The sequence below is a fragment of the Nelumbo nucifera genome, chromosome 1 (genome assembly GCF_055504915.1).
Source record: "Nelumbo nucifera cultivar China Antique chromosome 1, China Antique-T2T, whole genome shotgun sequence".
NCBI lineage: Eukaryota > Viridiplantae > Streptophyta > Magnoliopsida > Proteales > Nelumbonaceae > Nelumbo > Nelumbo nucifera.
Window position 1 is genome coordinate 175,847,762 of NC_142649.1, and position 13,375 is coordinate 175,861,136.

Genomic DNA, 13,375 nt, shown 5'->3' on the forward strand with positions numbered 1-13,375 from the left:
GTTTGAAATATACAAAATAACACATGAACACTTGAAATATACCAAAAGAATTAAAAAAACAATGAACGTTTGAACGTTTTGTGAGATTATTTTATTCGAATTCCATCAAATTTTCTTCTCTATGATAATTGATCACGGGTCTCAATGCTCATAGTTGTGAGAAACAATTAAACAAAGTTGAGAGACGGAGTTAACACTCACCAGTCACTAGGTAGTCACCGGCACTAACGTCACGCTCCGCACTTGGCCTACGAGATTGGAGATCGAATCAGCCCCCACAACCTCCCCATAATGATATTATCATTTCTGGTATTATCATCGGGAGATGTTCTTAATACACAGAGGGGATGTGGTGTGGGAAGTTGTGAGTGGCAGTTTTGTGGGGGCTGATTTGAATTTATGAGATTGGTTAGACGTATGGCTTTGAAAATCGGATTGGACCAAATTGTTGAATTGGTTGATATGGGAATTGGTCAGGTAATCGGTTCTGTTTTACCTTAAAACTGCTTTTTGGTCAAAAACTGTTTATTTGGTCAGCAATCTTTGTTGATCTGGGTGGTTGAATCGTTGATCCAAACTAGACCTGTTCATGGGCCGGGGTGGGCTAGGGCTTGAGCCTATATAACCGGACCTGACTTTTCTTTTCGGGCCAGGCTTGGGCTTTCTCAAAAAAGCCTGGCTCGAGCCCGAGCTCGACTTGATACTATATATTATTTAATAAAAATAATATATATAATATTTTTTCTTTGTTCTTCTTCTCTTTTTTTTTCCAAGTAATAGTGAGATGTTTATTATTTTTGAGTTTTGAAAGTTTTTAATATAAATAAAACATTTTTATTGAATAAAAAAGAAAAAAATTTATGTTAAAAAATTTCTAGTCGGGCTTGGGCCCGGGCTTCGGGTTTTATATGAGGGCCAAGCTCGAGCTCAAGACTTAGGCCCAATGGTCGGGCTAGGCTTCGGGCTTTATATGAGGGCTGGGCCCGGGCTCCGGTTCAGGCCTGAGTGTATTCTGTTGACACATATACAAAGCCCGACCCGAACCCAGCTTGGCCTGGCCCATGAATAGGTCTCATCCAAACAATGGATTTTGGTCATTTTTATTTTATCTATTTTTAATTTTTTATTTTTTAAGTCAAAACGAATTATTCATTTGAATCGAACAGTCAAACCATTCAACATAAAAATCGGTCCACAACAGTTTTGTGTCAAGTCTGATTTTTAAAACCTTAGTTAGATGTGATCCCCTAGAGGGACAATGAGTGAATTGGGAGACAGCAGGGGAAAAAGGAGGAAAGACGACATAGGATTCATCTGCAATTCGTGCTTCAAATAGAGATAGACATGATGGTGGTAGGTAGACGCGATGTGGACACTCATATTAGGTCCAAATGGAATCCAACCCAATAAGATTCTCTTTGTGGTGGTGAGTGTTAGAGGTGTAAATCGGGTCGTTTCACCAGTGGCCCGACATGATTTTGTGCTGGCTCAACACGGCCTAGCGCAACGGATTGCAAGCCGTGTCGGGCATGACATGATCGTATGGGCCATGATGGGCCTGGGGTCTCAAGTCCATGGCCTGGCCTGGCACAACATGGCCCATATATATGTTACGTATATAATATATAATATTTACATATTATATACATTATATAATAATTATGTAATTTATTAATATATATTATTTCATTTATAAACAATTGTATATGATGAGGGCAGATTCGGCCCTCCATTGACATCATGACATGTGGCATCTCAGAACAGTTGGATGAAACCCTAACACCATGTAGGTGATGACTTGCCTTAGTCAAAATGATGGAGTCCCAACTGGCAACCTACCTCTACCAACCTTCTGGAGACCTGGCGACCTACCTCCGGAGACTTGCCGACCTACCTCCACCGACTTGGCAACCTACCTCCGGAGACTTGGCGACATACCTCCGCCAACCTAGCGACCTACCTCCGTCGACTTGGCAACCTACCTCTAGAGGTCTACTGGAGACCTGACAACTACCTAGCGACCTACCTCCGCCAACCTGATGACCTACCTTTAGAGACCTGGTGACCTACCTCTGACCTAATGGAAACCTAGTTGGCGACCTCATACACAACTCAAGCAACTCGGCAGAGTGGCTAGTAGCACCTTGTCCAGGAATGGACTGTAGTACCTCGTTGTTATTGGTCCATGGGACCTCAACGTAAGGAGTGACCTCCTCGAGGACTTGCTGATCTGACCGAGGTCCAGGTGGAAACTTGCGAGATGTGCTTGTCGGCCTCTTCCTTAAGCAAGTTATTCTTTCCAACTTCTCCGGGACCACGATGCTCGATCATTACACCTATTTTGTCGTATCGTCTGCATCAGAGTTGATTGAACACACTCTATTCCTCTCCTCCGAACATGGTGGATGCGGTTTCCTAGGAATCTTGGACGTGTTACAATAAGCTCCCGATTCCTTACGCATATATAAAGGTCTCATTTCCAACCTCAGAAGGTATGTGCAATTTAGCTCTCGCAACTCTCTAACTCTCTCACTTTTAGCTTTCTCAAAAGTCTTTAATTCGCTGACTTAAGCATCTGAGTGCTCACTCTGGGTAAAGCAACCTGGACACTCTAATATTGTTTCCCTATAGGTCTTTCTAGAGAACTACACAACTTGCTGATCTACTTAGCTTGGCATCCAAGCCACATCCTAGCTCGACCCCAATCAACTCGGCTTTCGAGTCACCTTCCAGCTCATCATTATTCAGCTAGGCATCTGAATCACCTTACAGCTAAGAATTGTCCAGCTCGACATCTGAGTCACCTGCCAGTAGGGAGTTGGCAAATCGCGCATCATCAGTAGAAATCAAAATTCAAATAAAATAAAACTTTAAGATTTTTTTTTTTAATTTTTGTCTATTTGTTTTTAATTTATGTTAAAATTTTAAAACATGGCTTGACCTGGTCTGTATCCCAGCCTGGCCCAAGGCTTAGCCTGCAAACCAACCTATCTTGCGACATGATACGGGTTCGTGTTGGCTCGGGCCATGGGCCGTACTGGCTGACCCCCCAAAATATCCCAAAGGATGAAAGAATAGCCTGCGGTCTGATACTGTGCTGATCTAGCACGACCCAATTTACACATCTAGTGAGTGTGGTTCCAAATTGAAATCACTAATTGAGTTTATCCATCTCCAATTTTCTTTTTTGAACCCGTAGGTAGAATTTTATTAGCTCGATGAAGAATCCATTTCAACAATATTACATAAAAAATCCAGAATAGTAGACCAAGTAAAAAGTCTAGACAAAGATAAACCCCGTTTGGCAACTAAATGACTAGCAACATTTGCCGTCCGTCACACACAGTTCACCGAGCAAGAATGAAGGTTAGGTAAAAGGCTCTTGCAGGCAGTAATGATATGGATCAATTGCCATGGTGGATGGAAATCATCCACCAACATGAGTTTGAAAATACTATAAGCATCACCTTCAATAATAACGTATGATAATCGAAGCTCTTGGACTAAAAGTAGACCATGATAAAGAGCCAAAGCTTCAGCCATGATGGAACTTTCACATTTAATAGGCAAGGCTTCTGCAAGAAGAAAAGTACCAATATGATCCCGAATGACTAGTCCAACCGAACCCACACCATGTTTGAAAGAAACATTGCTGTTCACTTTTAAAAAATTTACAACAGGTTTAGACCACACTTCCACCAATCCAGGGGCCAAGAGTGTCAAAGTTGCAGATGGCATGGGACCCAAAAGACTTAAGCACCGATCAATTTCAGTGTGAGCCTTGCATATAACAACAATAGGATCGAATTGAACACCATCAAATAAATACCAGGTTTGTTTCATAATTATTCCACCTTGAAATAGATAGCCACCAACAATAGAGAAGTGTCAGTATATTTGTAATTAGCAAATCATCAATTCTGAAATTCAAACATAACCCAAGCCAGATTGTTTGAACCGCTGAACATGACAATAAGGAGTGCACAATAGTGTCTTGTGAATGATAGCCCAAGCCTAACGGCTGAATGTAAAGAAACTATAGGTTCGAATATTCTATTATTTAATTATTTTATCCATTAAAAGATAAAGCAGTAAGCCATTTGGTTTAACTTGTAATTCTTCTATTAGGATCGTACAACCTCATGAATGAGAATAACAATAAAGACTTACCTTAAGCCGGAATCTGGATGAGGCCATGACAATCTAAATTGGGAGATCACTTCAGCCTCGTTTCTCACACTTCTTGTTTGATGGGAGAACTTTGCCACCGCTTTGATAGTGAGCACGGGGTTGGGGACCTTCCATTTTATATTTCTTTTCCTTTAATTCTAACAATCTCCCACTTGGTCTTGCCAAAAGTTTTTTTACTTGGCCATACTTAATTAATCACATTCCATTCACATATGTATATGGCATTCTTAATACTAAACCGGACTGGGACAAAAAAGACCGTTGACACAAGATCACAAAGATCATTACATCTTACTAATAACATAATGTCATTCCATGGTCATTGTATTGATAACCTCATTCTCCATAGTCTATATCCTTAATGTAGAATGATTTGTATGATGTGGTGATCAATTATATCTCTTCCACCTTTATGGTCCCTTAAACTCCTGCTATTTACAACCCACTAGAATCCTTATAGTGGAAAAACATATAATTAACATAGAATAAATGGAGCAAAATTATACTATAAGGAACAATAGTAATTTCAACTTGGGTAAATTTCTTAAACTACACGTATGGTTTAGTTAATTGACTAACTGTACCCTTATTGTTTGAAAATTGACTAATGCTACCCCTACTATTTCTGATAATTGACTAATACTTCCCTTACCGTTAGTGCCCATTAACGAAAAAATGAAAAATACTATTTTACCCTTTATTTTTCTTCAAACTTTCAAAATAAAACAAAGAAAAGGGCTACCAGTGGCGGTCTAACCGGAGAGAGAGAGAGAGAGAGAGAGAGAGAGAAGAGGGAAGAGCTTGGAACCGAACAAGACAATGGCGACTTCTTCTAGGTTTTTCGTGATGATTGTTGTCTTCATCATGGCTCTACTTATCTTGTCTTTTACCACCGTCGATGCTAGCGGGGAGTACCAATTGGGTTGGCTACCAACAAAGCCGACCTGCCAAGGCTCCAGGGAGAAGTGCATGGCCGGCGGCAACGAGCTCAAAATGGATTCCGAGATCAACCATTGCATTCTAGCAACTAGCCAGTACATCAACTACGGAGCCCTGTAGCGCAACACTATACCCTGCTCCCGATGCAGTGCATCTTACTACAATTGCAAACCCAGAGCTCAAGCCAATCCCTACAACTGTGGTTGCAGTGCCATCATTCGGTGCCGGAGCTAGTTCTATATTTTCCTTTCATTGAACAAGAAATTGTAGGGCTTAATCACCATCACAAGCTCAGAACCAGCTAAAAAAATGAGCTAAATCATCATTCAAGCCATCAATAAGGGATCTAGCAACTCCAATCCCTTCATCGATGTCATAGCTCTCCCTGAACGAACAAGAAAGCTTCTTTGAAGAAAAAAGTAGACAAAAGTTTAGGGTTATTTTCTACTCACAGATTGGTTCTCAAGATCTGCAAAAGAGGCGTCACGAAGAAATGCGTGCCCTTTTCTCCTCTCCTCTCTTCTGGATATCTCTCCTATTTGTTACTTTTTGACTACCTTCGGCCTTCAGGTGGCATTTTTTTATGTAAGAAAGAAAAGGAAGAGGGAGAGGATGGACTCCTGGACGGGAGATCGCGACAAGACAATTTTAATTTTAATTAGGGTAAATTTCTCCCAACAGGAAAAAGAAGGGGAGAGAGGTGAGGGTAAAATTGGGTTTTAAAAAAATATATATCAAGTATGAATGAGTTTTGATAGAATATTAACGAAATTTAATAGTAAGGGTAGAGTTAGTCAATTGTTAGAAACAGTAGGGGTAGGGTTAGTCAATTTTCAAACAATAAAGGTACAGTTAGTCAATTAGCTAAACCATAAGGGTAGTTTAAGAAATTTACCCTTTCAACTTTATGCTAGCAAAAGATACTCCTACTAACCAAGTGAATCAAAAGATTCTACAATATCCATATGGATACATATTTCATGAATAATTTTACATTAAGAGCTTTGGTTAGTGGATCGACTATCATAGCTATAGTGCTGATATGCTCCATAACAATTTCTTGTCCCCGAACTTTCTCTCTTACAACAAGAAACTTTATGCCCATGTGCTTGGACACACCCAAACTCTTGATGTTTTTGGAGAAGAAAACAACTATAGAATTGTCATAGTAAATTCTCAATGGCTTGGAAATAATGCCCATGACCCGAAGCCTTGAGATAAAGTTCCATAGCCAGATGACTTGGTTAGTTGCCTTGTAACAAGCCACAAATTCCGCCTGCATAGTGGACGAAGTTGTAAGGGATTGCTTAGCACTCTTCTAGGAGATAGCACCTCCAGCCATCATGAAAATATAACCAAATGTCGACTTTGTATCATTTGGGCAACTAGCAAAGTCTGAATCTGTATACTCAACTACCTCAAGGGTATCAGTTCTGCTATATGTGGGCATGAAATCCTTGGTTCTTTGAAGGTACCTCAAAACTTTATTTACTACTCTATAATGAGCTTTTCTAGGATTACTTTGATATCTGCTAAGTACACTAATTGCAAAGGCAATATCTTGTCGGGTGCAAACTTGAGAGTACAAGAAACTCCTAACAACTAAGTCAAAAGAGAATTTGTGCATTATTTACTTCATCTCTTCAACATCTAATTCAGTCTTTGGACACTACTTTTTTGCTGAGTCTCTCACCTTTAGTGATTGGAACATCTCCAGGTGAACAATGGTCCATGCCATACTTCTTGAGAACCTTGTCAATGTAGGCTCTTTGAGATAGTCCCAACATGCCCCTGGTCATGTCATGATATATTTGTATACCAATGACGGAAGATGCTTCTCCCAAGTCTTTCATGTCAAATTATTAGCTAGAAAATATTTAGTTTCTAAAAGCAAACTCATGTCATTACTTGTAAGTAAAATATCGTCAACATAAAGGACCAATATGATAAATTTGCTCCCACTGGTCTTGAGGTAAATGCATTCATCAACATTTTTTTTGAAACCAAAAGATGTGATGATTTCATCAAACCTTATGTACCATTGCCTTGATGCTTTCTTCAGGCCATCAATTGATTTCTTCAATTTGCATATAAGAATTTTCTTGCCTTCCACTTCGAACCCTTTAGGTTGAACCATGTACACATCTTCATGTAATATACCATTCAGAAACACAAATTTAACATCCATTTGAATAAATTCAAGATCAAAATGAGCCACGATAGCCATAACATTCCTGAAAGAATCATTCTTAGAGACAAGAGAGAAGGTTTCTTTATAGTCAACACCTTCCTTCTATGTGAAACCCTTTGCCATTTGAATCACAATTAGTTTTATATACCCACTTGCAACCAACTATTTTGGCTCAAGTAGGCAATTCTACAAGATCCCAAACTTCATTTTTATTCATTAATTCCATCTCATCAATTATTGCACCTAGATATTTGGATGATTGTTGGCAATTGATGGCTTTTTTATATGTATTTGGATCATTTTCAGTGCCAACATCAAAATCACACTCTTGTAGATAACAAATGAAATCTCCAGAGGTAGCCGGTCTCCTCACCCTTTGAGATCTCCTTAGTGGTAGTTCTATTGGAGAATTATCAACTTTCATAGGAGAGTGTGGACCTTCCCTTTCTACATGATCATCAATTTCTACTTGGTGTTCGTCATTCATTTCTTCAATTGAAACAAGAGGAACATGACTTTGGGATTCTGGTACAATAGCAAATGTAGATTTCTCTTCAAACTCATTATGTTGAACATACACATCATCACTAATAAGCCCATATTCAATAAATTTTGCATTTCTAGTTTCTACAATTTGGGTTGGGCATGATGGACAATAAAATTCGTATCCTTTAGATCTCTCAAGGTATCCTACAAAGTGACAATTTACTACTCTATGATCTAACTTCTCTTGGGGTTTATATAGTCTAGCTTTTTCTCTACACCCCCAAACATGCAAATGATTTAAACTAGGTTTTCTCCTAGTCCACAGTTCAAACGGTGTTTTTTGTAGATTGCCTAATTGAGTACATGATTTAAGATGTATGCAATAGTCTTTAAGTCTTCTTCCCAAAGGGATTCCAATAATTTAGAATTGCATATCATACTTCTAACCATGTCCTCTAAGGTGCGATTCCTTCAGTATGCTATTCCATTTTGTTCGGGAGTTCCAGGCATAGTATATTGTGCGATAATACCATACCCTTCTAAAAATTTGGCAAAAGGTCCTAGATGTTGCCCCAAATTCATCAAATCTTTCATTATACTCTCCTCCTCGATCATTTTATTTATCTGATTCTTAACTTCAACTTTGTAAACCTTAAAGGATTCCAAAGCTTGTACCTTCTCATGTAACAAATAAATATAACCATAACGAGAATAATCATCAATGAAAGTAATGAAATATTTTTCACCATTCCAAACAGGTGAAAGGTCCACAAATATCAGTATGAATTAGTTCCAATAAATCTGAACTCCTTATGGCCCATTTCCTTTTGCTCTTTGTGATCTTTCCTTTAATGCACTCTACACGTGTGCTAAAATCTGTAAAATCCAACTCCTTTAGTATTCCTTCATTTGTTAACCTTTCAATAATTTTTCTTGAGACATGACCATATCGTTTATGCCATAACATTGATGAATTTTCATTAACAATGCAATGTTTTACACCAATAACATTATATGCATTCATTGATAAAAGAGATGAAGCATATGCAGTATCAAAGTTCAATTTATATAATCTGTCATGTAAAGTCTTACTACCAACAACACGAGATTAAAAAATTAAACTGAAAACACCATTTCCAAAATTAAACTTAAAACTATGAGCATTGAGTTTTGCAACTGACAAAAGGTTTCTCCTCATAATAAGAACATAGATAACATTTTTTAAGCCTAAAACAAAACTGGTCTAAAATCAACATATAAACTCTAATTGCTTCAACTCGAGCTTTGACATCATTTCCCATCACCAAGTCTCTTTCTCCACCACTTAATCTCTTGTCGAGAAACACTTGTATAGTATTTGAAATATGTAGGGTTGCCCTAGTATCAATCCACTAAGTATTAGAAGGTACATCAACAAGATTAGACTCAGAAGCTACATAGGCTAGTGAAGTACCTTTCTTCTCTATGCCCCTTTTAAATTTCAAACAATCTTTTTCCTGTGCCCTATCTTCTTACAATAAAAACATTGGACTCCACTATTCCCTCCTTTTATCCTTGAGGATTATTCGCCCTAAACTTTTTGAACTTTCCATCATTCTTTTTTCTTCAGCCTTTCCTCTTCTTGGACACACATGGAAATCAGCTCACTAGGGCTCCACTTTTCTTTATGAGCATTGTATGTGATTTTCAGTTGATCGAATTGAGATGGGAGAGAATTCAGAATAAATTGGACTAGAAATCCATCATCTACATACATCTCTATGCTTTTCATTTGGGTAGAAAGAAAAACCATGTGAAGTATGTGTTTTCTTACACTTCCTACATCATCGTACTTTGAATTTACTAATCATGTCATCAAAGTAATACTAATTGCGTTGGTAGAGACAACAAACTGCTCTTGAACCCTAATCATATATTTCTTGGCAACTGTTTCATTTGGGATACCACCTCTAATATTCTTTGAAACTGTCAATTTCATTATTATCAAATAAATATGATTGACTTTTACCCAAACCTCATGTTTATCCTTTTCCTCTTTTGAGCTTTGATTAGTGGGTTTTGGAGGTTCATCCTTTAATAGGACAAAATTGATCATGAGAATAGCTAAAACTATCTCTATTTGTTCTTTTCAATCAAAGAAGTTTGATCCATTCAAAGTCTCAATACCAGACAAATAGCTAAAAATTGTAGCAGTATTTAAGGCTGAAAAGAAAAGGAAAACATGCTCACTACATTACATCTCAATTCTCAAAATCATGTAATAAGATGCATAATATCAATTAGACAAAAACAAGAGTGACCCTGAAAGCTTAATGGATCTAGTCCGATGAGAAGTGCTGATGCATCATTGTATTTTCACCTTTGGGAAAATATGCAACATACAAATGCTCTTTGTGTGTGTTTCTTTCTTCAAGGTGGCAAAAATCACCACAAGATTAATCAACATGAACATCATAAATTTCCAAGAATTTACTCCTTTGGGTATAAATCCTCATTATCTATTTCATTCATATCAATCATCTTGTCCCATTGAATTGCATCGCCATCCTAATGCAATACACTACAACTTAGTCCATGTTCAAAACAAATGAACAATCATTAATCATTCGAACACCATACAAAATCAAACTGGTTAGATTTTATCCAATTTGAATGATTTCGAATTAGTTTGGTACATGATAATTCAAGGATATAATGAGGCAAAATATCACATATTATACAAATAATTACAATTTGGATTTGCAGGGATGAATATTAAGCAAACAGAATAATAATAATCACAAATTAAGTGATAAATTAGGGTCAATACATACTGAAATCATTGAACCGGTGTCAAAATGAATTAAAAAATTCATAAAATTTTTCCAGAATGTATTTTAGATCCTTATAAAGACTGAGAAAAATATGGGTAAAAACAGTTTCAAATAGCTCATGAACTAGTCAGTCAAAGTTTCGGGTGGATTCAAAAGGTTCTAAAACCCCAGAGTACCAAGTTTCAAAAAAATGCCATATTTATAGACATGAACCGGTCGGTCAAGGTTTCAAATATAGGTTAACCGGTATGGGCGAACCGGATTGTTAGATTAAACAAGAACTTGCTGAATTAATGCGGCAAGTTGATTCGGATAACTCGCCAGGAACAACACTGATGAACTCTCTGGGTCAAAACAACACAAAATGGGCGAGATTATTTAGGTTGACCCTCAAACCCGTCGTCTTCTTCGCCTGTTTTGGGCTTAATAATCAGAATAACATCAGCATTTGGGCTGCTCCCTGCCGGCCGTTTCATGCCACTATACGGCAGAAAAATGGTCGAAAACAAACGGCTAGCAAAAACCAACCATATCCTACCGGTTTTCTCGCCGGAATTTGGCCAAACCATCAGCAAACTTAAATTTGAAATTATTATTATTTTTTTGGGTATTTCTATAATTTCTCATGCATAGGTTGAGCACTCAGGCTCTGATACCGATTGTTATTCTTTTATTAGGATCGTACAAACTCATGAATGAGAATAACAATAAAGACTTACCTGAAGCCGGAGATCTGGATGAGGCCATGACAATTTGAACTGGGAGGTCACTTCAGCCCCGTTTCTCACACTTCCCTTTTATAGCCATCTTGGTGAACGATTACCTTCTCATCAAGGTGTCTGTTCAAATTTTGGCTTTGAATGTTGAATTAATAGCTGTCCTTGTTGAACGGCTCTTTGCAAGACCATTAAATAGAAGGAACATTCCATATGTTTCTTTACCTTTAATTTTAACACAACTACCTCAGCCTTTATCAATTAGACCCTTAATGATCTGAGAACAACCAGAAGTGAATCCATGGGAAAAGTTTTGACTTTGAAGCTTGAAGGGAATTGGATATATCCTCGTCTCAAAACCACGCCCTTCAAATCGGAATTCTATTGAGCAGAGTCCTAAGAAGAAACAACCTTAGCAGTACTAAACATGCCTTGAGATTTATGTCACAAATTCTAATATCAAAGGCATATGTGGTGGTAGAGAGGGATCACATCTGCGCCTCACATGCACATCTTAGTGTGCATTGGAAACATCTTCCCAAATTATTCAGTAGAAAATGTTTCTAATACACGGTTGGGATATGCTGTGAGGCAATTATGGGGCCTAGATGTAAATTCTGATTGAGATGCTAGACTGGCCCAAAATCTAGTCATTAGAAGGTTGTACCATTTTCTAATTAATATTATAACGGCCAATCATGTTAAAAATGATTATTTCTAACCAATTACAGTGAACCATATACATAAGAGCATCTTTCCAAAAACACAAATAGGGATGTCACGGCCTCAAGCGGTGGTCGGGTTTTGATATGGCCCTGGTCGATATGTACCCCGATCAAAGAATCTCCAGCCCAAATTAGAATCAATTCTAATAAATGAAGAGGATGAATCAAAACATCGATACAATATGTCTATATCTAGGCTTGTAAATGGAGCGAATTCGAATTCAAATATGGCTTGATTTGAATTCGAAACCGATTAAACCAGGGAATATTCGAATTCAATAATAATCATCTGAATTTGAATTCATCGAATAAGTTGAATATCCGAATTTGATTGACTATAATATGTTAAGTTTAACCACTCAAACTTAATTTAACTAAACAACATAAAATGAATTTGATTGATTGGGTTGCACGTTACATTCAAAGAAAAACACACCTCAAATCGAGTTTATTTTAATCGGCTCGACAGAAATTGTTTATAGGTCTAGTAATCGTCTTCGAAGGATGGAGACACGGAGGAGAAAATCTGTAACTGGGAAGAACATCGGAGACGCTGAGGGGAAAGTCTGCAACCGGGAAGAACGGAGACGCTGAGGAGAAAGTCTACAACCGGGAAGAACATCGAAGACACTGAGGGAAAGTTTGCAACCGGGAAGAATGGAGACATTGAGGAGAAAGTCTGCAACCGGAAAGAACATCGGAGACACTGAGTACAATTGGAAAGAACAGAGACGCTGCAACTGGGAAGAACATCGGAGACGCTGAGGGGAAGTCTACAATCGGGAAGAACAGAGACGCTAAGGAGAAAGTCTGCAATTAGGAAGAATAGTGAGGAAAGGATAGGTTGAGGAGATGCACGGTGAGGAAAGGATGGAGACGATGCGAAACAGTAAACTGAAACAGTAAAGCTAAATAGGCTGCAAGCGGGCTTCTCCTGCAAAATATTAAAAAATCAAACTTTATTTCTAAAGGTAATGATAGCTTTTGTCTTCATTGTCTTTTCACTTTTTATTATTAAAATAATATTATATTGAATGATTTTACCGAAAGTCATTATGCATTATACTTCTTAATATATTTCTTTATAAGAAATCAATATTTATTAATCATCGCAAATATTGTTAAATAAATATATAATTTATATATTTATAATATTGTAATCAAATCGGATACTTGTCAAATCGAATCATATTATATCCAAATTCGATTCAACTAACTAATCGATATAAAAAATATATTCGAATTCAACCATTCATTCAATTCGAATATCTGAATTCGATTCATTTAGTTCGGATCTCGAATTTAAATTCAAAT